The 26,622-nt window shown below is 49.0% G+C and overlaps 1 protein-coding gene across 1 annotated transcript in view; it reads right to left on the reverse strand.

Moving 5' to 3' along the window:
• LZTS1 (leucine zipper tumor suppressor 1) overlaps positions 1 to 25,452 on the reverse strand; it is a 58,504-nt gene extending 33,052 nt beyond the window's left edge. Inside the window, exon 1 of the mRNA XM_001101161.5 lies at positions 25,229 to 25,452. The gene's annotated coding sequence lies outside the window, so the exon portion shown is untranslated. The remainder of the gene's footprint in view (positions 1 to 25,228) is intronic.
• Between the last annotated feature and the right edge of the window lie 1,170 nt (positions 25,453 to 26,622).

The following is a 26,622-nucleotide window of genomic DNA, read 5'->3' on the forward strand; positions in this document are numbered from 1 at the left end:
TGTCTTCATTTCCTTCCTCGGGGATCTCTACTCATTCCCTGCAGTACATTCAGGACCCTTTATGCCCTGGGTCCCAAGTCCAATTGCCAGTTTTGTTTGTCCTGTCACCTGTCACTGCTTTCTCACCATTTCTTCCAAATACCACTCAGCATATAATGCTCTCATGTGCCGCTGGCACAACCTAGAATCTCTTTCACAAAACTTTTCCCTGTATCTCCAGCCTTCTGCCTGTGAAAACCCATCCTTCAAGGTCCAGCTCAAATATCACTTCCTCCAGGAAGCCATCCTACGTTTTCCTTGCTCCTTGTCTGTCGTTGTACAATGGTGGACTGAAACTCTTAGAGCATTGATTTCATTCTGCTCCTTAAGTAGCCTGTTCTTTATCTGTCTATCCCCTCTATTAGTCTTTGGGCTTCTCGAAGACTAACACTGTTTCATTTGTCTCCATTTACCCAGCTAAACAGTCATCCAAGGAAGGAGGGAGGGAAATCAGAGAGGCTCAAAGAAGTTGGAAGATGTGTTAGTGGGCTGGTGACAGGAAAATAAAAAATAACAGACATCTAGCTATTTGCCTTAGAAATTGCTGGACTTTAGAAGTCTGAACTGAGAGAATTGCCTGAGGCCAAGGGTTCGAGACCAGCCTGGGTGACATAGTGAGACACCCTTGTCTACAAAAAATTTAAAAATAGCTGGGCGTGGTGCCATGTGCCTGAAGTCCCAGCTACTTGGGAGGCTGAGGTGGGAGGATCGCTTAAGCCCAGGAGTTCCAGGCTGCAGTGAGCTACAATCGGGTCACTGCATTCCAGCCTGTGTGACAGAGCAAGACCCTATCTCAAAAAAAAAAAAAAAAAAAAAAAAGAGGCTGAGCATGGTGCCTTATGCCTGTGTAATCCCAGCACTTTGGGAGGCCAAGGTGGGCAGATCGCTTGAGTTCAGGAGTTTAAGACCAGCCTAGGAAACACGGTGAGACCCCATCTCTAATAAAAACAAACAAAAACATCAGCCGGGCATGGTAGCACATGCCTGTAGTCCCAGCTACTCACGAGGCTGAGGTGGGAGGATCACCTGAGCCCAGGAGGTTGAGGCTGCAGTTGGCCATGATCTCTGGGCGACAGAGAGAAACCCTGTCTCAAAAAAAAAAAAAAATGCTGAAATTGCCAGTGAATTTTTTTTTCATGATTTCACTTCCATCTCAAGAAGTAGAATTGCTACTGACCAAGAAAAGAGAGGTGAAGGAGGCCTTAGACCATCCTCCTACACAGGAGACAGTGAAAGTGCTCTTATTCCCTTAGGCACCACCCCAACGCCAGATGACGCTGGATTTCCCTCCTTCGCTCAGTTCTTTCTTTCGAAGACTCAGCCCTGATTTTCTTAGAGTAGCCCACAATAAGGGTGCACCCTTCCTTCTGCTTTCATCTGCCCAGTAATAGTGCTAATTGGAAGGACTTTGGCTCTTCCCGCAGCCTGGCTTTGTCAGGCGTAACAGTCCTCTCTCATTCTCTGGATGTGGCTCGTGTTCCTGCTGGCAGTCTTCCTCAGAGTTCACTTGTCATTCAGGCCTCTGTGAAAGGCCCCCTTACAACTTGCTCATTCACTGTACCTCATTGTCCCTGCCCATTCATTGACATTCATGGGGATAATTTCTCCCACTGCCACATGCACGGAGGCGCGTGCACATGTGTTCAGACCCCATGTCCCATTAGCAGTGAGGACACTTGAAATAAAAAGCAGCACCGCCTGAATGCGGAACTGCTTTCCTGTTTAATAGTCGGGGAGTCGATTGCGCTAATGTTATTTCAAGAAGTACCAGGAGAATTGGTGGGCACGGCAGAGCAGGGAGGGAGGAAGGGGACGGGTGGTCTTAATAGTTCCCTTCCTTAAAGCACTGTCAGCAACATCACTCCAGACAGACACAGCTCTCCTCCTCCCATCCTTCCTCCCTAGATCCAGCTAGTTCTGGGAGCTGCACTCCCTACCTTCCACCTGGACATTAGCCTGGCATTCAAGGCTCTCTAAAAAACGCTCACAAGTATCTACCAGACTCACCTTCTACCTCCTCTCTAGGCTGAATTCTTCTCTAACCAGCCAGGTCTATGCCTGTGATGTGCAGCTCACACTCTGCTTACATATTCTTTCAAATCATTGCCCAGGGCCTGGGTAGTTGCAATGGCAGCAAGAACAGTTGTTCTCCGAGCTACTCAGCAAAGACGGTGTCTACTCAATATTTTGTAACATAATGGTTAACGAGATGTTGAAGAAAATCATTACAGAAGCAGGATTAGGGTAAGATTGTGAGATGGGAGAGGATATCACTTGGATGTTTGTCCCTTCCAAATCTCATGTTGAAATTTGATCTCTAAGGGTGGAGGTGAGGTGACAATGTATTACCATCTTTTATCCCAAAAATGCCAATGGGGCTGGGGACGGTGGCTCACACCTGTAATCCCAGCACTTTGGGAGGCCGAGGCGGGTGGTTCACCTGAGGTCAGGAGTTCAAGACCAGCCTGGCCAACATGGTGAAACCCAGTCTCTACTATAATTACAAAAAAAAAAAATTAGCTGGGTGTTGTGGTGGGCACCTGTAATCCCAGCTACTCGGGAGCCTGAGGCAAGAGAATCGCTTTCACCTGAGGCAGAAGTTGCAGTAAGCCGAGATCACACCATTGTACTCTACCCTGGGCAATAAGAGCAAAACTCTGTCTCAAAAAAAAAAAAAAGAAAAAAGAAAAAAAAAAAAGAATGGCTGAGTGCCCTCCTTACAGTTGTGAATGAGTTCTTGCTGAATTTGTTTGCACAAGAGCTGGTCATTGAAAAGAAGCTGGCACCTCCTCCTCTCTCTGTTGTTCCCTCTCTTACCATGTGATATGTCTGTTCCCCCTTCGCCTTGCACAATGAATAAAAGCTTCCTGAGGCCTCACCAGAGCCGAGCAGATGCTGGGGCCATGCTTGTATAACCAGCAGAATTGTGAGCCAAATAAACCTCTCTTCTGTATAAATTACCCAGTCTCAGGTATACCTTTATAGCAATGAAAAAAGAAATGGACGAATACAGGAGATAAGAGAGAAAAGAGTTGGTGGAAGGATGGAGCTATCATTATAGTTGAGTCTGCTACCAGCCCCTCAAAGTATAGCTCCTGGCCACCCCTGACCTTCGGGAACAGGCTCCTTTCTCTCCAATGTTAGGACCTGAACTTCTCCCCTGAATACTGCAATCCCCCCACCAGGCCTTCCAAGATTCACTTTAGTTCTGCCTTTCCATGAAGAGGGCCTTCCCTAGTCACTACGAGGGTCCATAGTCCTTTGACAGCCATGGGATTCTTGGCAATACCCTCACTGGCACTTACAAGGCCCTTCATATGCACACATCATAATGACTCATTAGAGACTTCAAGTTTCAGGGAGGAAGAGGCGGCGGCTCATGCATCTGTAGCCCTCCAGAGCACTGGTGGGAAAGGCTTGCCTCTGAGCAGCTGCTCTCTGAGCCTGCTGGGCCTCTGATCTGGCAGATGCAGAATAGTGTTTGCTGGCCATGTGGAAAACAATAGAATGCGTTATCACACAGATATGACAGATATGACCTGCGGGGAGTTGCTTCTGAGCACCAGGAGCATTTGGTAACCAAAGAAGCACAGGCTCTAAGGTCAAACAGATGAGGACTGCAATGTGGCTCCTTCTTGACTGGCTGTAAGAACTGCTACCTAATTGCTTTGAACTGCAGTTTTTCCTTTTGCGTTTAAGTTGTGCTTGGGCTTCTCCACCTTGGCATTATTGACAAAGGCTAGGTAATTCCCTGTTGTAAGGGGCTGTTCTGTGTGTGGTAGGACTTTTAACAGCATCCCTAGCCCCTACATACTATGCGCCAGTTGCATTCACTCCCCTCTTCCACTGGTGGTAACCTTTAAAAATGTCTCTAGATGTTGCCAAATATTCCTTAGGTGGGTGGGTAGGGGGCAAAATCTTTCTCAGTTAAAAATCACTGATCTTTACACCACCTTGGGGTTTTAAAGATGAGAGGATGTGATAGCACATGGGAGTTGTCTGATGATGTCTAGCATATAGTAGTACTCATACATGTTGGCCCCACTGGATATTTCAAGAATAGAATTCTTAGAATAGAATAGAATAGAATAGAATAGAATAGAATAGAATAGAATAGGACACTTTCTCTTCCATCCTCATGCACCATGGAGCATCCCTGGGGGCTCGGAAGTGGGATGGAGCCTGACTAGGCCTGAGAAGAGCTCTGGAGGAGGTATCCCCACCCAGTGATCTCCCCAGTGGCTTCACTGGTCAGGACTGAAAAGAAGACATTTCATGGATGCTCAGATGTGTTCTGGAACTGTCTCATGGGAACGGGATGTTCTGTAGCTCACTATGGTCTGAATGTTTGTGTCCCCCCAAGATGCATATGTCAAAACCCAGTGACCAATGTGATGGTATTAGGAGGTAGGGCCTTTGGGAGGTGATTAGGTCATGAGGGTGGAGCCCTCATAAACGGGATGAGTGTCCTCAGAGAACTACCTTGGCCCTTCTACCATCTGAAGACAGCAAGAAGGTACCTGCTATGAACCAGAAAGTGGGCCCTCACCAGACACTGAATCTGCTGGCACCTTGATCTTGGACTTCTCAGGCTGCAGAACTGTGAGAAATACATTTCTGCTGCCTATGTGCTACCTCGTTCATGGTATTTTTTATAGCAGCCAGAACAAACTGGAGTCTGTTCTAGAAACCCGGAGAGGGATGCAATTTCAGCAGTTTACACGGAGAGCCATTTCCAAGCAGACAGCCCGTTTCTACTTCAGTTCTTCCTCCACACCTGGTTGTTCTGGGGAGACAGATGGTCCATTCTAGAGGAGGGAATATGAGTTATGCAGAGTAGCAGCTCCTACCAGCAAGGACAGAGTGTGAGACACACTGCTGAGATGTCAGCTTGGCTGGAGCGCAGGATGGAGGGACTCAGGGTCTTCTGGCTGCAACTTCAGGTCACAGAGGAGAGACTAACCAGCTGTGGCCACTGCACATCTGGCCTGAACAGCTACAACATCCTGCCCGCCCAAATCCAGGCCTCTCCATTCCTTCAGGCCTAGGATCAATGGAAATCTTCCAAGTCAGCAAATCAGGCTTCCACCAGAGGCAAAACCAACTGAATATAGGAAATCTCAGGGTTGCCCAAGCAATAGATGCCCCAACCCCTCTTTCCTGATGGTGGAGTAGAAATGACAATGGATGGGAGGTCAGGCATCTTGGACTTGAACTTGGTCTGCTGGGCCATTGACTAGTTGTGTGGTCCTGAGTGAGTCATTCTCTCTGGGGCTTCCTTTCATCATCTCCCCTTGGGCAGCTTCATAACCGCTCTTTCCAACTGAGAGACCCTGGCTGGATCAGCAAACAAACACACTTTGAGAAGAGAGAAAGGATTGTTGGCAAATGCCCACCAGCAAGTTCAGCCTCATGTTGAGGAAGCACGGGCCATGCCAGGGCCATTTAAAAGGGAGTCACTGGATGAAGGACTGGGCTAACAGGATGAGCACAGACCAAGGAGGACCATTTCTGGGAGACCAGAGCACAGCTACCCTTCTGAAGATAACCAGATCAGTGTGGAATAAGAGCTGGGAGCCCGCAGCCATCAGAGCAGGGGATGAGAAAGAAGGAGCTTATTGTTTGTTTTTGTTTTAATCGCAGGATTAGCTAAGAGAGGGTAAAGGCATGCACATTTCACTTTTTTTTTTTTTTTTTTAAATGGAGAGAGAGTTGAGAACCAAAAGCACAAGGGACTGTGCTTCACTCGTACATGTACATTGTCCATGGATACCTGTAGACCTGACCTCGGGGTACCAGGCCACGCTCTGTGGTTCACCGCTCTGCATTTGCTCGTTTTCACCCTCTCTGCTCCCTACCTTGGGGCCTGCATCATCTCATGCCTAGTGTGTAATGACAACCTCCAAGGCGGCTGGCTTACCTCTTCTGCCTCCAACCCATTCTACACAAAGGTCATTCTAAACACAGATTTCAGCACTTAGGTCACTCATCTGCCTGATAACCTTTTCCTGCTTCCATAGCCTATCTCATCAAGAGTCATGCTCCCATCTGATAGTCTTAGAAAACCTCTCCATTAAGTGGTGAAATGAAAAGTCTGTGATCGAAACTGATCTTACAACTACTTCCTCATGGGGAGAACTTGGCCAAGCCTCTTTACTCTCTGAGCCCAGTTCCTTATCTCTGAAAATGACATAAAGAGCTCACAGCTGGTGACCTCATAGGCACACAGTGAGGATCAATGATACAATGGATGCAAAGCGCTTTACAAACTCTAAAGTGCAGTACCAACATTCCCATCCATTCAAGTCTCTGCAAGATGGCTTTCTTGTGGTTCTCACATTGTTTCCCTCCGTAGAGATTCTCCCTCCTTTCACTCATCAGGAAAATCCTGCCCTTGTGAGCTCACCAACTTCCACACCTTGATGCCTTCCTTCACTGACCATATCCTTTAGGACTGAGCCTGCCACCCTGACCTGCCTCAGTTCTTCCATGTGTAGATAGGAGTTAGTGAGCCCCACTATGTCTCTGGGGCTTACCCATAATCTCATTTACTTCTCACAATAAATTAATATACAAAAACCAGCTGAACTTCCATATACTCGCAACAAATAAATCAAAAAAGACATTGAAAAACATATAATTTACAAAATGTGTATGCTTGGGAATGAATACAACCGAAGTGGGGTAGGACCTCTACCCTGAAAACTCTAACGTATTATTGTGATAAATTAAGTAAAATCTATATTAATGCAGAGATCTGCCAGGTTCATGGTTCACAGACTTGATAATCTAAAGATTTACATTTTATACACATTGACCTAATGACAATACAGTCACAATCAACATCCTAGCAGCTTAGACATTAAAGTGCAAAGGGGCAAGAATAACCAAGACCATTTGGTAAAGAACTAAGCTGGAGGGTGTATGTCAACATACAGCAAGACTTAATGGTAACTAAAACAATGTGGTATTGATACAGGTAAATAAATTGACCAATGGAACCAAATAGAATTCAGAAACAAACCCAAATACATCAGATCACTTGATTTATGAAAAAAGAGACATGGCGGGGCAGTGAGAAAAAAAAAATGCTGCTGGGTCAACTAGTGTCCATTTAGGAAAAAGTAAATATTGATTCCTACTTCCTACCACACATGAACATTTCCAGATGAGTGTAGATATAAATGCAAAAGGTAACGCCCTAAAGCTTCTAGAAGAAAACCAAGGATAATATCTTCTTGACCTTTGGATAGGCAAAAATTTCTTGGCCAGGTCATTAAAAAAGCATTATTCTAGAGGAAAAATAGTAATAAATTAAGAATTTCTCTTCATCAAAGGTCTCCACTTGGAATGAAAAGGCATGCCATAGAATAGGATATATCTACAATACACACACTTGACAAAGAACTCATTATCAGAATATAGAAAACAATTCTCGTACATCTCTAATAGAAAAACAGAAACCAAATTTAAAATGAGCAAAAGATTTGAACAGGCACTTCATAAAATAGGACATGCTAATTGACAAAAATATATAAAAAGGTACTGTGAGTACTGATTAGGAAAATGTAAATTAAAAATCATAATTAAATACCTACCACTAGGCCACCATTCAATGGCAAAATGAAAAAGTCTCATAATACCAAGTGCTGGTGAGGATGTGAAGCAGGTGAAACTCTCATACACTACTGGAGGGAGTGCAGACACGCTCAGCCATGCTATGAAAATGTTTGGCTGTGTCTATCCAAGTTGAATATAAGTCCAGCAATTCCACACGTAGATGTACACCTGGCAGAAATGGCCACATGTGTTCAATTAAAGACCTAACAGTTTTGTGAGTAAGAGTCCCAAACTCAGAATGGCTGGAGAACTAAATGCCTATGCACCATAGAATGAAAGGGCTGGGATTCATGTGTAGAGTGAATCCCAGGGCACAAATGACAGCATTGCTGCTACAATCACAACATGGACCAGTTTCACAAACAACATGTTCTGTGCAATTCCATTCAGTAAGTTTAAAAAGAGGGAAAAATTATGGTGTCAGGATGGGGAGTAGTAGGGATTAGCAGAGGAAGACAAGGAGTTTCTGGGGGTACTTTTAATGTTCTATCTCTTGACTAGGCTTCTATTTATATGAAAAATTTGCAAACTTGTCTAGCTGTTCACCTATGGTTTGTGCACACCTCTGTATGAATATTATACTTCAATACATGGATTTTAAAAGATTATCACAATAATCCTACGAGGTGGTTCTTTCTGCCTAATTTACCAATCAGGAAACATGTCTCAGAGAGGACAAGAAAGGTATTCAGTGCCAGTCACTTGGAAATGAGAGACAGAGCAAGAATTCAAGCCCATGCTGTGTGAGTTCCTAAACACCATCTCCTGACTTTACATGGAGTACTGTCCACCCTTTCACGAGGCCCAGCTCCTCACTGGAGCTTCGTGCCCCAGAAGGCAGGGACTCTAAACTCCTATATGTTTGCTGCCAGCACAGAGCTGGACACTGCTGCTCAGCGGATGCTCAGCAAGAAGTAAAAGGTGAGAGTGAAATGTAAGCTCTTGCCCACCTCATTCTTCTTTCGCTCTCACCCTCTACTCTTCTTTCCCTTACTGGCTCTAGAGAGGGTCTGTGAGCTTGCCCTGGCTGTTGACCCTGCCTTGCTCCTCTGCAGAATCTGAGCCGTCTCCAGGACAGGGAGGCCACAGCAATGCTCCCAGAACTCAGTCCAGAGGGAGAAGAGTGAGTGAAGGGGAGAAAGAATGCTGCTGCCCGGGCCCAGGCATGGTGGCTCATGCCTGTAATCCCAGCACTTTGGGAGGCTGAGGCGGGTGGATCACCTGAAATCAGGAGATCGAGATCAGCCTGATCAACATGGTTGGTGCAACCCCAACTCTACTAAAAATACAAAATTAGCCGAGCATGGTGGCACATGCCTGTAATCCTAGCTACTTGGGAGGCTGAGGCAGGAGAATTGCCTGAGCCTGGGAGGTGGAGGTTGCAGTGAGCTAATGGCGCCACTGCACTCCAGCCAAAAAAAAAAAAATGCCACCTGGCTTCTTCCCCTCCCCTAGGCCAGCCCACCTGCAGATGGGCCATCCCCAAGCAGAGGGTGGGGTCCTCTACTCCTTTGCTGGGGGTGGTGAATCCCAACTGTGGATCTGCCCAGCCCCCACCTCCTGCTTCTCTCTGCCCCACGTGCAATCCTGACGCCCGCTCCGTCTCAGCCTTACAAGCTCCTTCTCCTTCTCAAAGAGGAGTGAAGCTTTCCTGGTGTTGTCAGCTCAGCCAAGCAGAGCTTGTCTTCCCACTGTCTCCCTCCCTCCCCCACACAGCTGGGAGATTCTGAAATCACCGCCTCGCTGCAGAATCAAGACCTGGATGTTGTCAGGAGCCTCTGCAAAGGCTGACTGCCAGCGTCCCACGTCTCAGGAAGGGGGTGGCCACTGCTCGGGAGAGGCTGCCTGGAGACAGCCTCCCTCCCCCGCCATCACCTCTGGCCAGAGGTGATGCCCAAGTGGAAACAGCAGTGCCCAGTCCAGTGGGGGAGGACCCAGCTTCCTCTTGGGCTTCCATTCACTGTGTGTGTCCTGTGCACTAGGTACAGGACTACGTACGACACACACATGATCTGGTGCATGCCTCACCCCAACACTGAGAGGGGGGGCACTGTTACTACCCTATCTGATGGATGCAAAAAAACGATGCCTCAGGTTTTATATCTGGCCAGTGGCAGTACCCAGCTTCAAACCTAGGTTGCAGTCAACAGCAGTCCAGCAATACACACAGAGGCATTGAGCACATGGCTCTCCCACCACTGGAGCCCCTGGCACCCCTCTCCCCACAGCTCCCCTGCTCCTCTAGAACTCACCCCAACTCTGTCCCCAGCCCTCCCCTCCTCTGCCTCCCCTGTGTCTTCCAACCCTTCCCTCTGGGTTCAGGCAATCCCTTCATTTAATCCTCTTCCCCCAAGTCTTGGGCCACTACTTCCATTTCCTTATCTGTAAACTGGAGCTACAAGTAGTATCCACCTCATTGGGTTTTGGTAAGTAATGAGTAAAATCTTATTTGTAAAAGAAGATATAATTAAGAGCTTAAAAATAGCAGCTGGTTTTTTTTTTTTTTTTTTTTTAGACATATGGGACTTGGTGACTTAAGACACAGCGGGATTGCTGGGACTCAAACTCTTTTTACATTTGTCTCCAACTTCGCAGGGCCCTGGGTTCTATTTCTACTGGCTCGTTATCTAAAGAACTCACAACAATGCCATTTGGGGGCTTTAGAGATTAGATTTAGAAAAACAGATTCGTAATCATGTATCGATTGTTTGCGGGAATTGCTCTTAAAGTGCTTGGAAGTCACCGATCTAACCAACAGATGAAACATTTCCTGAGGACAGACCCTCCCCTCTGGAGGCATCCTTCTATCATTGGGTATGGAAACAGATTTGCCTGCAAAGGCTGAGCCCTCCCTGATCCTTAGGAGAAGTGGGCCAGGCTCCTGCTACCTCCTCCTGCGGAGTTCTGTCCTGCCCCCTCAGAAGCTCGGGTCTGGGCAAGACCCCGAGACCAGCACTGCAATTAAACCACATCCACAATTGGCAGCTGCCAGTAGATCCCCACCCACCTCCTGGTCCCTCTGCTGCCCCAGGGTCAGGCAATGGAGCACAGTTCTCAGCTGCTGGCAGGAAAGCAGGGAGGGCTCTGGGTTTGCGTTGCCACTTCCTCTTGTCTTCTGTCCTGGGACCTCCCTAAGACCCTCCCGGGTGGAGGCTTATTAAGCAGGGACCCTATCGCAGCACCATGATTTCAACTCTTGGCAGGCTTCCCTGAAAGCATTTTATGCCAATGCGAGTGAGGCCTAATTCCAGGCTGCCTGAGTTTAACAAGTTCCCCATCTCTCATCAGCTGCCGACTCCCCAAAGCAAGGTCAAGTGGGAGTTTAATAGCTGTTCCTGGGACTGTGCAGAGGGCAGCCCTTTGAACTCGGTGTCTCAATCCCACAGGTGGGAGGTTCCCACCACGGCGTAATTTCGAGGGGGAGGGCCGAGACTGCCTGAGGGGAAGTCCCACGGCTCCCCCGGTTCCAGGCAGCTCTTTGATATCTCCTGGAGCACTCCTGGTCCTAGAACCAGACAGCTCTCAACTGAACTGGCACAAGTAACAAACGCAGCATCCCCTCTCCTAGGCATTCCTACAAGCCACGCGAGCCCCGTGTTGGTGGAGACGCTGCCTTCTCCCCGGCAGATACCAACATGTTAGAAAGGAGAAACCGTCTATGGCCCTACCACGCTGAACACGCCGGATGTCATCTCATCTCGGAAACCAAGCAGGGTCGGGCCTGCTTAGGACTTGGATGGGGGGATGGATAAATCGCTGGACTTTTGACGATGCAGGTTTTAACATCAGATCGGAGCCCTAATAGCTGTGTGTCTCAACTGTCTGTAGCTGTGTGTCTCAACTGTCTGGGCCACGGCATTAACAGGGAAAAGTTTCCTCCACTTTAAGAAAGAAAAAGACAAAGAGGAGAAGGAAGGCAAGGCGGAGCTCTCCTGGAAGGTACATTAAATCATTAAATGCCAGCACGCCTGCTTCACGTAGGAGGACTCGTATATGTATTCCTGGTAGGGAATGTATGTCCAAAACACCAGCATCTTCTTCTCAGCCCACCCAGGCTGCCCCCATCTAGTTTGATACCGTTTAGGCAGAATAACTATTTCTCCAATTTTCCAGTGCAGAATTAGACTATTTAACTTGACTTCTGCGTTCTCCTATGTGAGACTCTGACGGATCTATGTCCTCTCCCACGTGTACAACCCCCATAAACTGAACTAAGAGAGAAGTTTCATTTTATTTGTTTTTCTTTCTCTCCCTTTCCTGACCTTACGTGCTACATAATCCAGAAAATGATCCAGATGGGAAAGACATTGGCTTTGAAGCAGGAGGAAGGAGGAAAGAGGAAGGAATAAAGGAAAGGAGAATAACCCTACTTCTGTCCAGCCGCTGACCGTGGGGAGAAATCTCCCTCCCCTAAAGTCCGTCCCATGCACGGGCTCGAGATGGTATTGTGGGGTCCTTCCCGAGGGAGGACAGAAGCCCAGCTGACTTGGATGGCCTCCCAGCCTTCTCCCCTCACTTCCCCTACTCCTGCAGCACATCTGGCGTAAGTCAATCTGAGCACGACACCCACTTTCAGCGCTGAGTCCTGACCTCAGGACACTGAATGGTGTCACAGCCACCTGTTCTACATAACTTCATAGGCTTTCAATCTATTTTAACGCAGTCAGATTGACCACATAGATGGAGCTCCAGAGTTATCAAGGTACAAATGACTCCTTCCCATAATGTTTCCCGTTAAACCATCTCCCTTTGCCAGAGTAAGCAGATAACAGGATACAGAGGTAGCTCCACAGGCAGCACCACCTGACTCTAAAGTTGTCCCTCCCTGACCCCCTGGACACCTGCCTCTACCAAGCACTCATAAACCTCCTGCACAGGCAACTCAGTCACATGCATGGTTTCCTCCCTTCGGAACTGAGGGGAAGAGGGTGAGACTAATATTAACTGAGCTTCTACTATGCTTCATGTGCTTTCACTTCTACTGGCCACGTAATTTTCATAAAAATTCTACATGAGACACAACACATTTTAGAAATGAGAAAATTGAGGCTCAGAGAGGCCAAGTGACTTGCCTGATGTCACACAGCTAACAGGTAGCAGAGCCAGGATGTCTCTCGCCATTGTTCCATCTGCCATTGAGCACCCTTTCTGCAGAAAGTAAAGATTGCCTTGCTGAGAGATCGTCTGTCTCCGTGCTGACTTTTCTTTGCAGCACCAATTATCTATTTCTAACATATTTTACACATGAGAAAATTGAGGCTCAGAGAGGCCAGGTGACTTGTCTGATGTCACACAGCTAACAGGTAGCTGAGCCAGGATATGAACACTGATCTATCTGATTCCCAAAATCATGTTTTTTTCCACCGTCCACTCCCAAACTGGGCCTCAGGATGAGCTCACAGGAAAAACCTCATGCCTTGTCTTTAGAACTTACCTGCTCTCTCCAACCTGCTTCTGAGACTGCCAGCCAGGTGAGGGTGAGCTCCTCTGGGAGACCAGGGGAGGCTGACATGGGTGGAGGTGTTTCCTGAGGAAGGCTCTGCCTCCAGGGGTCCCCTCTCTGGAAACCTCATGGGACACTGCTACAGCTTTGTCCCCTCCCTTGGCTCGCCGGGTTTTTAGAAGGCAAGATGAAAACGCCTGAGCGGGTACCAGGCTGAGGAATCTTCCAGAGGAAGGTGGGAGATGCTGTTCTGAGAGTCTCATGGCAGTAGGCAGAGGGACCCCTGGCATCCAGTGTGTCTGAGATTGAGGGATGTGCCACCTCTTCTGCCCTGTCACTGACATCCCACCTGGCATTAGGACACACATCTGCCTCCTGTCTGGAAATCTCTCCCTACGTGGTGTCGCTCTATGGGTGGCTAGCCCTGCTGACTGGCACCCAGCAACCCTTCTGTTTTGTTTGGGTTTGGCTTAAGCTGTGCACATATGAGAGAGGCAGAGAACTTGCTTTTCAGTTTTGAAAGTACCGACTGTTAGCAACTGCGACCAGCACAGCCTTTGCTGTCACAGAACCCTTAGGACAGAAAAGGCAGAGGAACAGACGGAAATAAGATGCCTCCAGCACTCAGCGAAACAAGACAGAAGAGTGGCAAGAAAAATACAGAGCGCTGTATCAGCTGTCACAAAAGTCCAAGGGCTCCTTTGACTGGGGTAGGGAGAAAAATCTACCAAGATTGAAAGCCTTTCTATTGCTGTGTTCTCGTATGGCCCCTGGGCAAATCTGCCTACCATTGAGGTCCGAGGGTCTGATGAATTCTGCTGGCTCTTCAGTCCTCATCCACCGACCCCACAGCACGTTCGTAGAAAGAGCCCTGATGTGGACCATCGATCCTGGCTCTGTCCTGTCCCTCAGACATGGGACCCTGAGAAAGTCCCCTCCCCTCTCTGGGCCTCTATGTCTTCATCTATATAAAAAACAAAAGCCCTCTGTGCTTTCGTTCAGGTCCAAAGCAAGGAGGTATTATCCATCCGTCCCATTAAATAAATAATCCTGGGCCCAACATCTTGACCTTGGATTAGGAACTTCTCTCTCTTTGAAGCCTTGGTCACCCCAAATATTCCCCGGCTACAAGAGGTCTCTGGGAACCTGTGCTATCAACTAGGAGATATGACATGAACATGGGTATTCTAATAATGGTATTTCTAGAAAGAAGTCTCCCCACCCTTGAATCTGTTCTATATTCCATTGCTAGATTCACTTTCTGAAACCAGAGTCTGCTCTAGGCCGCCCCTCTGCCTCTGACTTCAGTGGTTCCCTGCTGTCTACCAAATAGCATGCACTGTCTCCAGCCGAATATGCAAGGTGGGTATGCAAGGGCCTCCTCAATCTGACTCCAGCGTGCCTTTCTAGAAACGTTTCTTTCCCCACCACCTGCTCTTCCCTATCTTGGCCACCCCTCCACTTCGTCTGCCTGGAAATCACACGCAGCCCTCGGGGCTCTTCTCCAGCTCTGTATCTTCCATGAACACTCGGTGCTGATTCTGTTGTGTAGAATGATGTTTTTCTGGATGTGCTGTCTCACCCCCAATACCGGACAAGTGACTCGTTGTGGCAGGGTCTGTGGTTGCTCATCTTGCTCCTGAGGGTAGCACAGGGCTGGACATGAACTAGCCTTCTGTGACTTTAAAAGGATGGAGTTGAAACAGAAAGAGATGGGGGGCGGTGGCTCCCACCTATAATCCCAGCACTTTGGGAGGTTGAGCCTAGGAAGATTTCTTGAAGCCAGGAGTTCAAAACCAGCCTGAGTGACGTAGCAAAACCTCATCTCCACAAACACATTTTAAAATGGGCCAGGTATGGTGATGCCCACCTGTGGTCCCAGCTACCTGGGAGGCTGACGTGGGAGGACCACTTGAGTCTAGGAATTCGAGGCTGCAACAAGCATGGATTGCACCATGCACTCCAGCCTGGACAACAGAGCATGACTCTGCCTCAAAAAGCCTAAATAAATAAATAAATAAATGAAAAAAAAAAGAAAAAGAAAAAAGAAAATGGAAAGAACTGGGTTCCTGGGGTATGATATAAAAGTTCTTGGCAGTGAGTACTTGTATGTGTGTGTGTAGGGGAGACAGGGAGAGGATGTGGATAGAGTGGTTTTTAAGCATCCTTTCAACCCTGAAGAGTTGTGTTTGCATGTAGAGTATCTGAAGTTTTTTCAGCACAGGCTCTTTTGTGTCCCGACAAATCTTAGGACCCTAGAGTTGGAAGTCCTGTCTGTGGCTCTAGTATAGAAGTAAGTCCAACATCAAGAAAAAGTTTCTAAGTCAACAGATGTCTGAGGTACTGGTGGAAGCCCAGAGAAGCCAAATGTCTGGTGCTTCTAGTTTGATAGATGAAGAAATCCTGTCTTGGGAATAGACACACATTCTGCCCACACCTGCCCCACCAGCCACCAGCCGGCTGCAGAGCCTTTGAGCGGGGCCAGCTGCGGGCCTGGCAAGGGGAGGAGCCGAAGGCAGCTGGGGAGTCCTTCCCAGGCCTCCTTCAGGGGCTGGCTTGCTTTACAGTGCAGGTGGAGGCTGGGGGCTCCGCCTGGCTCCTCTTGTTTTCCCCACCTGCCTGCAGTGTGGTTTGTCTGCTGGCGCCACAGAGGCGTTGGGGCTGGGGGAATTTGATAGGCAAGGAGGGGGAGGCTGTCTCCTCAAGAGGTGAGTGCCGTTCAGTCCATGCTTCCCTCCCTCCTCCCCTTGCACTGAGGAAATGCCCTTTGCGGTGGCGGGGAGCAGGGAAGAGCTGAAACTGGAGTGTCTGAAGGTTGCAATAAATAAGGGAAGCTACCCTGAGTGTGCTGATTGTCCTTTTGGACCTCTGCTGCCATTGATCATGGGAGACAGAGGGAAGGGCAGACCCCACACAGGTACCTACAGACACCAGGCATGGGGGTGCCTCTCTGGAAGGTCAAGGGCAGCCTCAGGGCTCATCCCCATATCCCTCAGGGCTCATCCCCATATCTCCCCGCCTCCCTAGCTGGGGAGGCTTCTGTTCTTGGCATTTTCCTATTATCTCCCCCAAGCAGAGTGTGGGAGGCAAGGAGCCTGGGTTGAGGGCCCCAACAGGTCCCAAGCCTGCTTAGGATGGCATGAGTTCCCTTTCTAACCTCTCCCTGGGTGCCTAAACAAATGTTATCAGTGACTCAGAGAGCCTCCTGTCAAGGTCAGTCTGCCCTGCCTGACGCTGTCACTGCTGCCTGATGTGAGAACCGATTCTGCTTCCTACCTCCTGCTAGCCCCGGCACCATGCCTGGGCACTGGGCATTAGATGAGCTATCAGTAGAGCCCGTGTGCCAGGTGGAGATCACCCCGAGCCTTCTGCACGAGGACCGCAGGTCTCTTAAGTTTCTGCTTTCCTGGCTGGTCTGTTCTGCAGTGTAACCCTTTCCCTCCTTGGAGCTACCCACTGACATTGCAGACCAAGCCCTGTAGTTTCCCTTGCAATTCCGTCTCCTTTTGCTTGCCTGGCTTTCCAATTTCTGTAGCCCTTGAGTGGCACATTGAGATCTGAAGTGGCTGGGTAGAAAGAAGCACTGTGGGCCTTAGTGCCATCCATCTCAGCCATTTGAGACCGAGCCCTAGAGCATCCCCAGGTCCTGGTGCTATGTATCAGATGTGGGACACGCTTTCTCTTTCAAGGGCCTTATAATCTATGCTGGGAGAGAGGATAGAGATAAAAAGCTAAATACGAATACACGGGAACAAGTGCTCAAATGGGAGTGACAAGTACGTTGTACGCTGCAGAATTCAAGGAACAGGGAGTTCACGGAGGGCAGAACCCTTCTCTTCCCAGGGCTAATGTCCTTTCCTGCCTCCAGACCAGGGGTGGGAAGTCACTCAGTAGCAGGTGGACCCCTCTGTCTTCTCCCACTGAGCCAGGACCCGCTCACCGATAACGCCCCCCCAATCCAGTGTCACTGGGGTCAGCAGGGAAAGGTACTGGCAAACCCCAGGCCTTGTTTCCCTGCCTCCTTCATGCTGTCTTCCCTCCTTCCCTCTCTCCCCTCTCCTTGCATGTCTATACTCAATTCTCTCTCTTTACAGCAGGAATATAATGTTCGGCTGCTTTACACCCACTCTCTGAATGCTGCCAGCGAATAATGACTAAGGTGGTGGGTGGAAGTACAGCAAGTTGAGACCAATTTAGCAGTCCAGGGTGCCAAGAGGAGGGTGATTTAGCAGCAAATGGCTTTGCAGCAGCAAGAAGAGTGAAAATGCCCCCCAAGCCAACAGGTCAGGGAGCCAAGTGCACGGCCCTGCCCTGGGCAGGGATGGCCTCAGCCACCCGACAGGTTATTCCGTGAGGTCAGATTCATGCACAGGAATGGGAGGGTTTGAGAACAATGCCCACTCCCAACCCCATCTCACCTCCACTTTCAACCTCCTTGAGGGGCCCCAGTTCTTGTACCCCGCTCAGGCTGAACGTCTCACCTAGACTGGTCCATCCTCTTCCTACAGAGCGTCTGTAACTCTGATGGGTTCGTGGCTGCCCAAAGACTACCCCGGGCATGGCATCAGGGAGGGGCTGTCTGAGCTCACCTCAGACCATGCCACAGGTAGGCAGAGGTGTGGATCTCCTGGGTCCTGACATCTGGGAGTCTCTGAAGATTTGTGTAATGTCATGTACATGGGCTTGTGAGTTTGGGTATCACAAGAAAGCATGTCTCAGAGGGAGAGACGATGAGAGTGGATGAATGAAATGGATGAATGTGCGTGTGCGTGCACGCGTGTGTGCAGGTGTGTGTGCCTGGGCTCTGGCACTGGCCTGAAGGCAGCCCTATCTTCTCACACAATGATTAACTGACATGAAGCACTTCTATTGGCGATCTCCATGAGGCAGCTCTTTGCTGTCTTTGTTCCAGGTGCTGGATGCAACCCACATCACATCTGTTCAGACACCAATTTGGCCTGTCACTTAGTAAGAAAAATCACCTCTCTGCTGGATTGATTAGAACAATTAGCTTTAGCTGTTAGCTAACACACACATTCCCTCTCTGCTTGTCTTCTGTCTCCATCTTCCGCCTCCCTTCACTCTTCTCCTTCCCACGATGCTCCATCCAATTCTCTTCTCACCTGGGGGCAGCCTCCATGTGTGATTACCCCTGAAGTCTGGTTTCCACACACTGTTGAGCTACCAGTGAAGAGACTGCTATCCCATTTTAGTTCAGAACTAACTTGCTCACAGACAAGGTGGAAACACTGAAATATATTATGCAATTAAGGTTGGCATTCCAATGAAATGTCGTTAATTCAAATTCTGTGGAGGCAATATTTGTTCTAATTTCAACGTGGAGTGGACTAAACCTTTTGAATTGACAAGCTATAAAGAAAGAACTGATACATGATAATTTTCATTCCCTAAAGCAAATCCCAAGTAGACATTCCATTATCCTAGCTACATCCTAGTTTATTGTGGGTTTTTGTTTGTTTGTTTGTTTGTTTGTTTTGAGACAGTGTCTCCCTTTGCAGCCCAGGCTGCAGTGCAATGGCGCGATCTCGGCTCACTGCAACCTCTGTCTCCCGGGTTCAAGTGATTCTCCTCCCTCAGTATCCTGGGTTGCTGGGACTACAAGCGTGCAACACCATGCCCAGCTAATTTTTTGTATTTGTAGTAGAGATGGGGTTTCGCCATGTTGGCCAGGCTCGTCTGGAACTCCTGATCACTGGTGATCGGCTCACCTCGGCCTCCTAAATTGCCGGGATTATAGGCATGAGCCATCGCGCCAGGCTCTAGTTTATTGTTTATTGAACTTAACATATACGCATCACAAGCACTTAGAAGAAAGGGAGATGGGGGCTGAAGAGAGCACAGAAAAAGTGAAGAAGATTCAAATGCCCTCCTCATGCTTGAATTACAATAAATGTGAAAGTAACTGCATTCTTATAATTTTAAAAATCTCTTTTTCTTGCATATTAAACACCAACAATTTGATGAGCCTAAATCCATTTAATTAGTGAATCGCAATGACTTAATAGTTATAGCCCAAGATTGAGAATCAGAACAGCTGGTGTTCAAATCTCAGCATTCTTCTTAAAAATCTTGCATAAACTCCTTCACCTTTCTTTTATTTATTTATTTATTTATTTATTTATGAGACAAAGTCTTGTTCTGTCGCCTGGGCTAGAGTGCAGCAACATGATCTCCACTCACTGCAAACTCCACCTCCCAGGTTCAAGAGATTCTCCTGTCTCAGCCTCCCAAGTAGCTGGAACTACAGGCGTGCAGCACCACATCTGGCTAATTTTTGTACTTTTAGTATAGACAGGGCTTCATCATGGTGGCCAGGCTGGTCTTGAACTCCTGACCTCAAATGATAAGCCTGCCTCGGTCTCCCAAAGCGCTAGGATTATAAGCATGAGCTACTGTGCCCAGCCGTCCTTCAGCTTTCAAAGGTACACTGGGTTTCCTCATCTGTCAAATGGCAAAAGGAATCTTCTCACAGAGTTGTTGTGAGGTGTAAATAATAATAATAATAATTTTATTCCCCTTTTTACAGTGTAAAGTCCTATACAAGTAGAAAGCGCTATTGAAATCATTATTAAGGAAGTCTAGGGATGGCGGAAGTCAGTGTCCAGCAGGAAGCAAGAGTGTGAAGCTCTCTCTGAAATATATTATGTAATTAAGGTTGGTATTCCAATGAAATGTCATTAATTCAAATTCTGTGGAGGCAATATTTGTTCTAATTTCAATGTGGAGTGGACTAAACCTTTTGAATTGACAAGCTATAAAGAAAGAACTGATATATGACAAATTTTCATTCCCTAAAGCAAATCCCAAGTAGACATTCCATTGTCCTAGCTACATCCTAGTCTATTGTGGGTTTTTGTTTGTTTGTTTGTTTTGAGACAGTCTCGCTTTGTAGCCCAGGCTGCAGTGCAGTGGCGCGATCTCAGCTCACTGCAACCTCTGCCTCCCGGGTTCAAGCAATTCTCCTGTCTCAGCCTCCTGGGTAGCTGGGACTACAAGTGTGCAACACCATGCCCAGCTAATTTTTTGTATTTGTAGTAGAGATGGGGTTTCGCCATGTTGGCCAGGCTCATCTGGAATTCCTGACCTCTGGTGATCGGCTCACCTCGGCCTCCTAAATTGCTGGGATTATAGGCATGAGCCATGGCGCCAGGCTCTAGTTTATTTTATTGAACTTAACATATATGCATCACAAGCACTTAGAGAAAAGGCAGATGGGGGGTGAAGAGAGCATGGAAAAAGTGAAGAAGATTCAAATGCCCTCCTCATGCTTGAATTACAGTAATTGAATTACTGGGTGCGGTGGCTCACACCTAGAATCCCAACACTGGGAAGCCAAAGTGGGAGGATCACTTGAGGCCAGGAGTTCAAGACCAGCCTGAGTGACATAGTGGGACCCTATCTCTGTAAAAATTAAAAACAATTAGCCGGGTGTATTGGTACTCGCTTGTGGTCCCAGCTACTCGGGAGTCTGAGGAGGGAGGATTGGGGATCACTTGAGCTTAGAAGGTCAAGATTGCAGTGAGCTGAGCCGTGATCACATCACTGCACTCCATCCTGAGAGAAAGAGCAAGATCTTGTCTCTAAAAAATAAAGAAACAAACAAAAAACCGGCGGGAGAGACACAGGATGGAAACTGCAGCAACGCAGCAGGCTTTGCCAAATGGTAAAGGGAGCTAACTAGCCGTAAGCTCACCAGCTATGCCCAACTGTAGCTGACACATCCCCATCAACTTCTCCAATCCTTAGAGGAGGGGATCTGGAGGCTAATCTGCACACTGGCTGGAGGCAGTGGTGAGAGGTGAGAGGTTGAAAACCTCCCATTTCTTATGCACCACCTCTGTTTGGTCTGGGTGGCTGGCCAAACCTGGCATAAGGAGGCAACAGGCCCTGGCTAGGGTTCTTGGAAGAGAGAGCCCTGTCTCCTCAGCTCTCAGCTTGTATCTTAGAGCCGTGAACTTGACTTCTGCTTCGCTGACTCCCTTCCTACCCTCCTCAGGTTCAACTTCGAGATTCAGTTCACGGCTACCTCCTCCCTGGTAAGGAAGGTTCTGGCTCACCTACCTCCTGCTGAGAAACTGAGAAACTGCTGTATTCAAAGTTAGTATTTTGATTGCAAAAACCACCAATTACTTTTGCACCAACCTAATGCAATCCAGTTTTCAACTTACTTGTCATTGTTTACGTGTGCCAATTCTTCTTCCCAACCGTCATCACAAACTTTAGTCTCAAAGCATTATTTATTTCGTCTTTTTGGCTATTGTTCCCCACTCCCTGGCACCTCACACGGATAAGACCTTTAATAAATAGTGAAATGCAGCGTTTTTCAAACTTGATCAATGATCTTTAAAAGGAAAACTTACCGTGGACCCCCGAGAACACAGGTTGTAATTCCAATATGAGAAATAACAGGGCGATGGAAAGGGCATGGGAGGACAATCATCTGACCGCGTGGCCTTGGAGAAATCATGGCCAGATTACCTCCCCAAACATGGTAGCAATTCACACTCTCCACTGCAAGTCTAGGAGTGTCCATTTCAGGCTTCAAACTGTAGCAGCACAAAGATCTATTCAACAGCAAACTCAAAGAGCTAATATGTAAATCACCTCAAGATTCCCCAGGCAGTTGGATACTTCTTTGTTGGCAAAATCCCAGAAACATCTCATCATTGCCCTGGAACCATCTGGCCCCTGGGGCTCCAAGTGCAGGATTTAAAACCCCAGGTCTAGGTCACACCTAGAACCTCCCCTTCTACAACTGTGTTTGTGGGTTGATTACCTGGAGATAGAGTAGGTGGGGGCGAGGGTTCCCTCAGGCTCCCCGAACTGTTGGTGGGGCCTGAGATGGCCCCATCTAGGGAGAGGTCTTGAAGGAGCTGGCCCAGTAACAGAGGAAGGAAAGTCAGTGGCCACTCTAGCAAAGGGCACCCATGCAGAACTCTACTGTTGGGAACAGTGCTCCTGCCAAAGGTCTCTGAGAGCTCTCCTCTTTCCCCTCACCTTATTAAACAAGCATTTACTAAGGGCGTACTCATAGTATCTACAGAAAGCCAACACTGTATTTTGAGCTCGGAACTCACGACGCAATCTCTGCTTCTAGGAATTTTGTAGACTTCTCAGGAGCCAGTGGGTAAATGCTATAATACACTGATAGGACGGTAGGGACTCCGAGGAAGGTACCTGACCCAGAATTAAGGAAAAAATAGGGGAAACTTTCTTGGAGGAGTTGATCCCTATGGTTAAAACCCACAATGGGGCTGGGCGTGGTGGCTCATGCTTGTAATCCCAACACTTTGGGAGGCTGAGGCCAATGGATCACTTGAGGTAAGGAGTTCAAGACCAGCCTGAGCAGCATGGCAAAACCCCACCTCTATTAAAAATACAAAAAATTACCCAGGTGTGGTGGCAGGTGCCTGTAGTCCCAGCTACTTGGGAGGCTGAGGCAGGAGAATTGCTTGAACCCGACAGGTGGAGGTTGCAGTGAGCCAAGATCGCACCACTTCACTCCAGCCTGGGTGACTGAGCAAGAAATTGGGAGCCAGTTAAGTGGAGAAGGTAGAGAGACCAGGCAGGAATATTTTACGTAGAAGAAACAGTGTTCCTATGTTCAAAGGTAACAGAATAACATGGAGAGAGCCAGGGTCCAGAACCTTACTAAGCTGATCTCAAATCCCTGCCCCTCGGTTTTGTAGCCTGGCTAAATTACCTAACTCTCCTCATCTGATAATTATACATACCCTGCAGGGCTGCAGTGAAAATTAAATGAGATAATGAATAAAAAGTCCCGGGCACACAGTGTATTTAGTGGTTGGTATTAAGTGTTACGCTATTATCCATTACACTAGTCTATAAGGTGCTTACCCATATAGGTTTGTCATCATTACATTATTCATCTTCCTAGCCTCACTGCCTAGCCCAGAGCCCTGCATTTGGTAGGCACCCAATGAATATTTATGAAATGAATGTTGAATAAGCGCAAGGCATATAAATAAGTTTTCAGGATTAGAAAGCCATTTATGTACGTCTGGAGCCCATGTATAGCTTTGCTATACACGCTGACCCACGGCTTCTCCAAACTGAATGGCACATCTTTCCCTCACACACTCCCAAAGCACTGGCTTTCCCCAGCACACCCCACACAGCAACACTCCTTCTATGATAGCACCCCTGTCCCACATCGACCCAGGCACACACAGTTGGGGGCACTTCCTGCAGACAAGCTGAATTGCTGAGACAGGTTTACTTCGTGAAACACACAGTCGCTGCTATAAATGTTAAATAACAACCATCTTCAGCACATCAAATGTCCCATCCTCCCTTTTGCTTGCATATAGACACCCACAGAGATGCCCTTTCTTTTTCTACTAGTTTTCTTCTCTTCTTAAGCAGATTGAGCGCCGCACACTCACATCCACCCAGCTGAGACCTCTTACTAGGACTCCCAGTTGCTCCCTCCCATTAGCTGTAGGACCTCAGGGAATGCCTTTCCCTTCTGATGCCTCCGCTTCTTCACTGGCAGGCACGGAGAGCCCACCGGGCCAACCTGGTAGTTATGTTGTGAGGATAAAGGAGATAACATATGAGATAACGTCTATGATGAGCAGAAAGCGCCTCCAAAGAAAAGCGCTGGATAAATACAAGGTGTAACGCCACGCCTGATTAGCCTGTATGCTCTCTGCCCGCAGACTCCTACCCACAGACTATGTTCCATTCCACTCTTAAACATAAACACCTTTCCCCTCTGTAAATGCTATCTCTAATACCCATATGCGCACACTCTTCAGACCTCCATACTCCCTCTGGATGCCTGCTGAAAATTGTTTTTGAACTTAGAGAAAGCTCAGGTTACAAACACCCTCTTGCCCGCAGACTCTTCTCAGGGTCTTGGTGCAGGAACTGCCAAGCAGATAGCTCATCTCTTTGTGGCTGGGCTCCTGGGCTCCCAGCACTCCTATTAGGCTGCACTTCCAGCAGAGTGTGGGATCCTTATTAGGAGCAGCGCCTGCCCAGCACGGTCCAGAACTCAGTGCCTCCTCAGTAGTTTCCCAGCGCCCAGGACCAGAGAGCAGAGAGACTGACGGCAGCGGGACGGTGTGGAGGGAATAAGCCAGACAGGAAACGCTTTAGGAGGCCAGATCCCTAAGCACTTCTCATTCCTGGGAAATTGAGGACTGCGAAGCTAACAAGTCTGGAGCACTTTCCCAGGCCTGACATACTCGTGGGCGAGCACAACACTCATTTGCTCCACAGTTCAAACCTTTCCACTTGGAGCAGGAAAGAGAAACATCACCTGGCCCTTGGTGTCTCGGGGGTGCCTGTTGCTGCCGAGCTGCGACCTCTGAAGCCTCTCCAGCCAGAGCAAAGCCTGTAGCAGGGTGGAGGGGTGAGGTCTGGCTGCCTAGGGTGGCGGTGGAAGAAGTGAAGTTAGTGTGGTGCTCTGTGTGTGCGTGGTGCTTTGACTAAATTCCTGAATTGCACACCCAGGACCGACCCCAGGAACCTGTAGCCCCAGGGAACCACTTAGACACTCCGATATACCACCGTCCTCTCTAACCGTCTCCCCCCGTATGACTTATTCCTTGAGGTAAACCTTTGAAATATCTCGCTGCATCGCACCGATGTCCTCCCCACCGGTGTGGACACAGCTTATCCGCAAAGTTCCAGGCAGCGAAATTCAGCGGCCCGGCGCGACCGCCGGACCTTCTTCCTGCGGCCCCTGCTCCTGCGGCCTCGCGTCCCCACGACCCACTTCTTCACCTCCGACACCAGTGTCACCTAACACTGACGTCCCCGCCAGGATCAGCATCGGGGCTGGAAATAGACAAGCCCCGTCTGCAGGAGACACGGAGACAAAGACAGGAGGACGGACGCACCTTCAGTCACCTCCTCCGGGCCGGGCCGGAGCAGCGGCGCCCACCCTGCAGAGGGGAGACCCTGACAGCTCCACGCGGAGACAAAGACACCTCGACAGCCACGGACACAGACAGACAAAGACGGACGGACGCGCGGACGCACGGACGGGCCAGCCCGGCACGGGGAGCTAGTTTTCCCTCAGCCAGGGCAGCAGACCCTCCAGGGGCGGGGAGACCCCCGGCCACCGCATCTTACCTGCCCCCTGCGCCTCGGGCGCACTTGAGATTTTTTTTTTTTCCCAGTGTTTCCCGGTGTGTTCTCGTCTCTCTTTTTCCAGAGCTGCTGAGCGGGCCGGGCCGGTCCCACCGCGCGGGATGCAGCTCCCGGCTCCTACTCGCCGGCCGAGGCAGGCAGAGAAACTTTCGGCCTCCCAGCCCGGCCGCTGCCAACCCGCCAGCTCCAGGCGCGCCGGCCTCTGCGCGGGTCCCGGAGCCTGGGCGGGGCGGGGCGGGGAGGGGCGGGGCCGGCCCGGGGCGGGGCCAGCGCCGGCACCGCTGATTGGCAGCGAGCTGCCGGCAGCCTGGTTTGTGCCGCTCGGCGGCCTTTGTTCCGGGCTGACAGCTGGGGCTGCCGGCGACCTCGCTGCTCCTTCGCGCCCGCGGCCTGCGCGGGGTCCCCGGTCCGGTCTCTCTGCTCTCACTTCCATCAGCCCCATCGGGCGACCCTGCCCCCTCGGTCTTCCTTTCTTGCCTGGCCCCCTTTCTCCGATTGTTCCTGTCTTGCTCTTTACGCATCCTTTTTTCCCTTTCATTACCTGAAATTCTTACTCCAGTTTTTTTTTTAATCCATTCCGTCTCTCGTTCTCTGTATGTTCCCCATTCTTCGTTACCCCTTCCTCTTACTCGCCAGTTTCTTTTTCCTAATACCGTCTCTCCCACTCCCGACTCGCACTAAAGGGCGTGTGTTTTGTTCAAGGACTGGACTAGCACCCAAGTGAGGGGCATTGCACACCACACCGGGATTACAGACTCGAGTCCAGAGCATCGAGACTCCCACTCCCAAAACATTGCAAAGGCAAACTTTTCCAACTCTGAGAGAGCTGAGTTTCAGGTGAAAGCAGAGGCCTGTTTCAAGTTTATAGCTATTAATCTCACCCAGTGCCCTTCTAACACTATCATTTTCTCTGCCACCCTCGCTTTTAACTTGTAGCAATTGAGCCAGGAGAGGATACAAACTTACAGGGTTTTGTAGGACAAAGGGTCAGTTAACCGAAGTGCCAGGTGCTGCCTGAGGCTTGGGGACTTGAGGGTGCACTGAGGCTAATCCGCTAAAACCAGGCTTGACGGGAAGGTGGCAGCTCTGCCCAAGGAGTGTCAGCCTCACCTTGAAAAAAGCGTGTGTGGGGGGAGGTGGGGAAAGGGATAGATGTAATGGATTAGGATTGACATGACCAATCTCTGATTATAAATAGCATGGGGGCTGGATGCAGTGGCTCATGCCTGTAATCCCAGCACTTTGGGAGGCCCAGGCGGGTGGATCACTTCAGTCAGGAGTTCGAGACCAGCCTGGCCAACATGGTGAAACTCCGTCTCTACTAAAAAAGAAAATAATAATAATACAAAAATTAGCTGGGTGTGGTGGCGGGAGCC

The sequence above is a fragment of the Macaca mulatta genome, chromosome 8, assembly GCF_049350105.2.
Source record: "Macaca mulatta isolate MMU2019108-1 chromosome 8, T2T-MMU8v2.0, whole genome shotgun sequence".
Lineage (NCBI taxonomy): Eukaryota > Metazoa > Chordata > Mammalia > Primates > Cercopithecidae > Macaca > Macaca mulatta.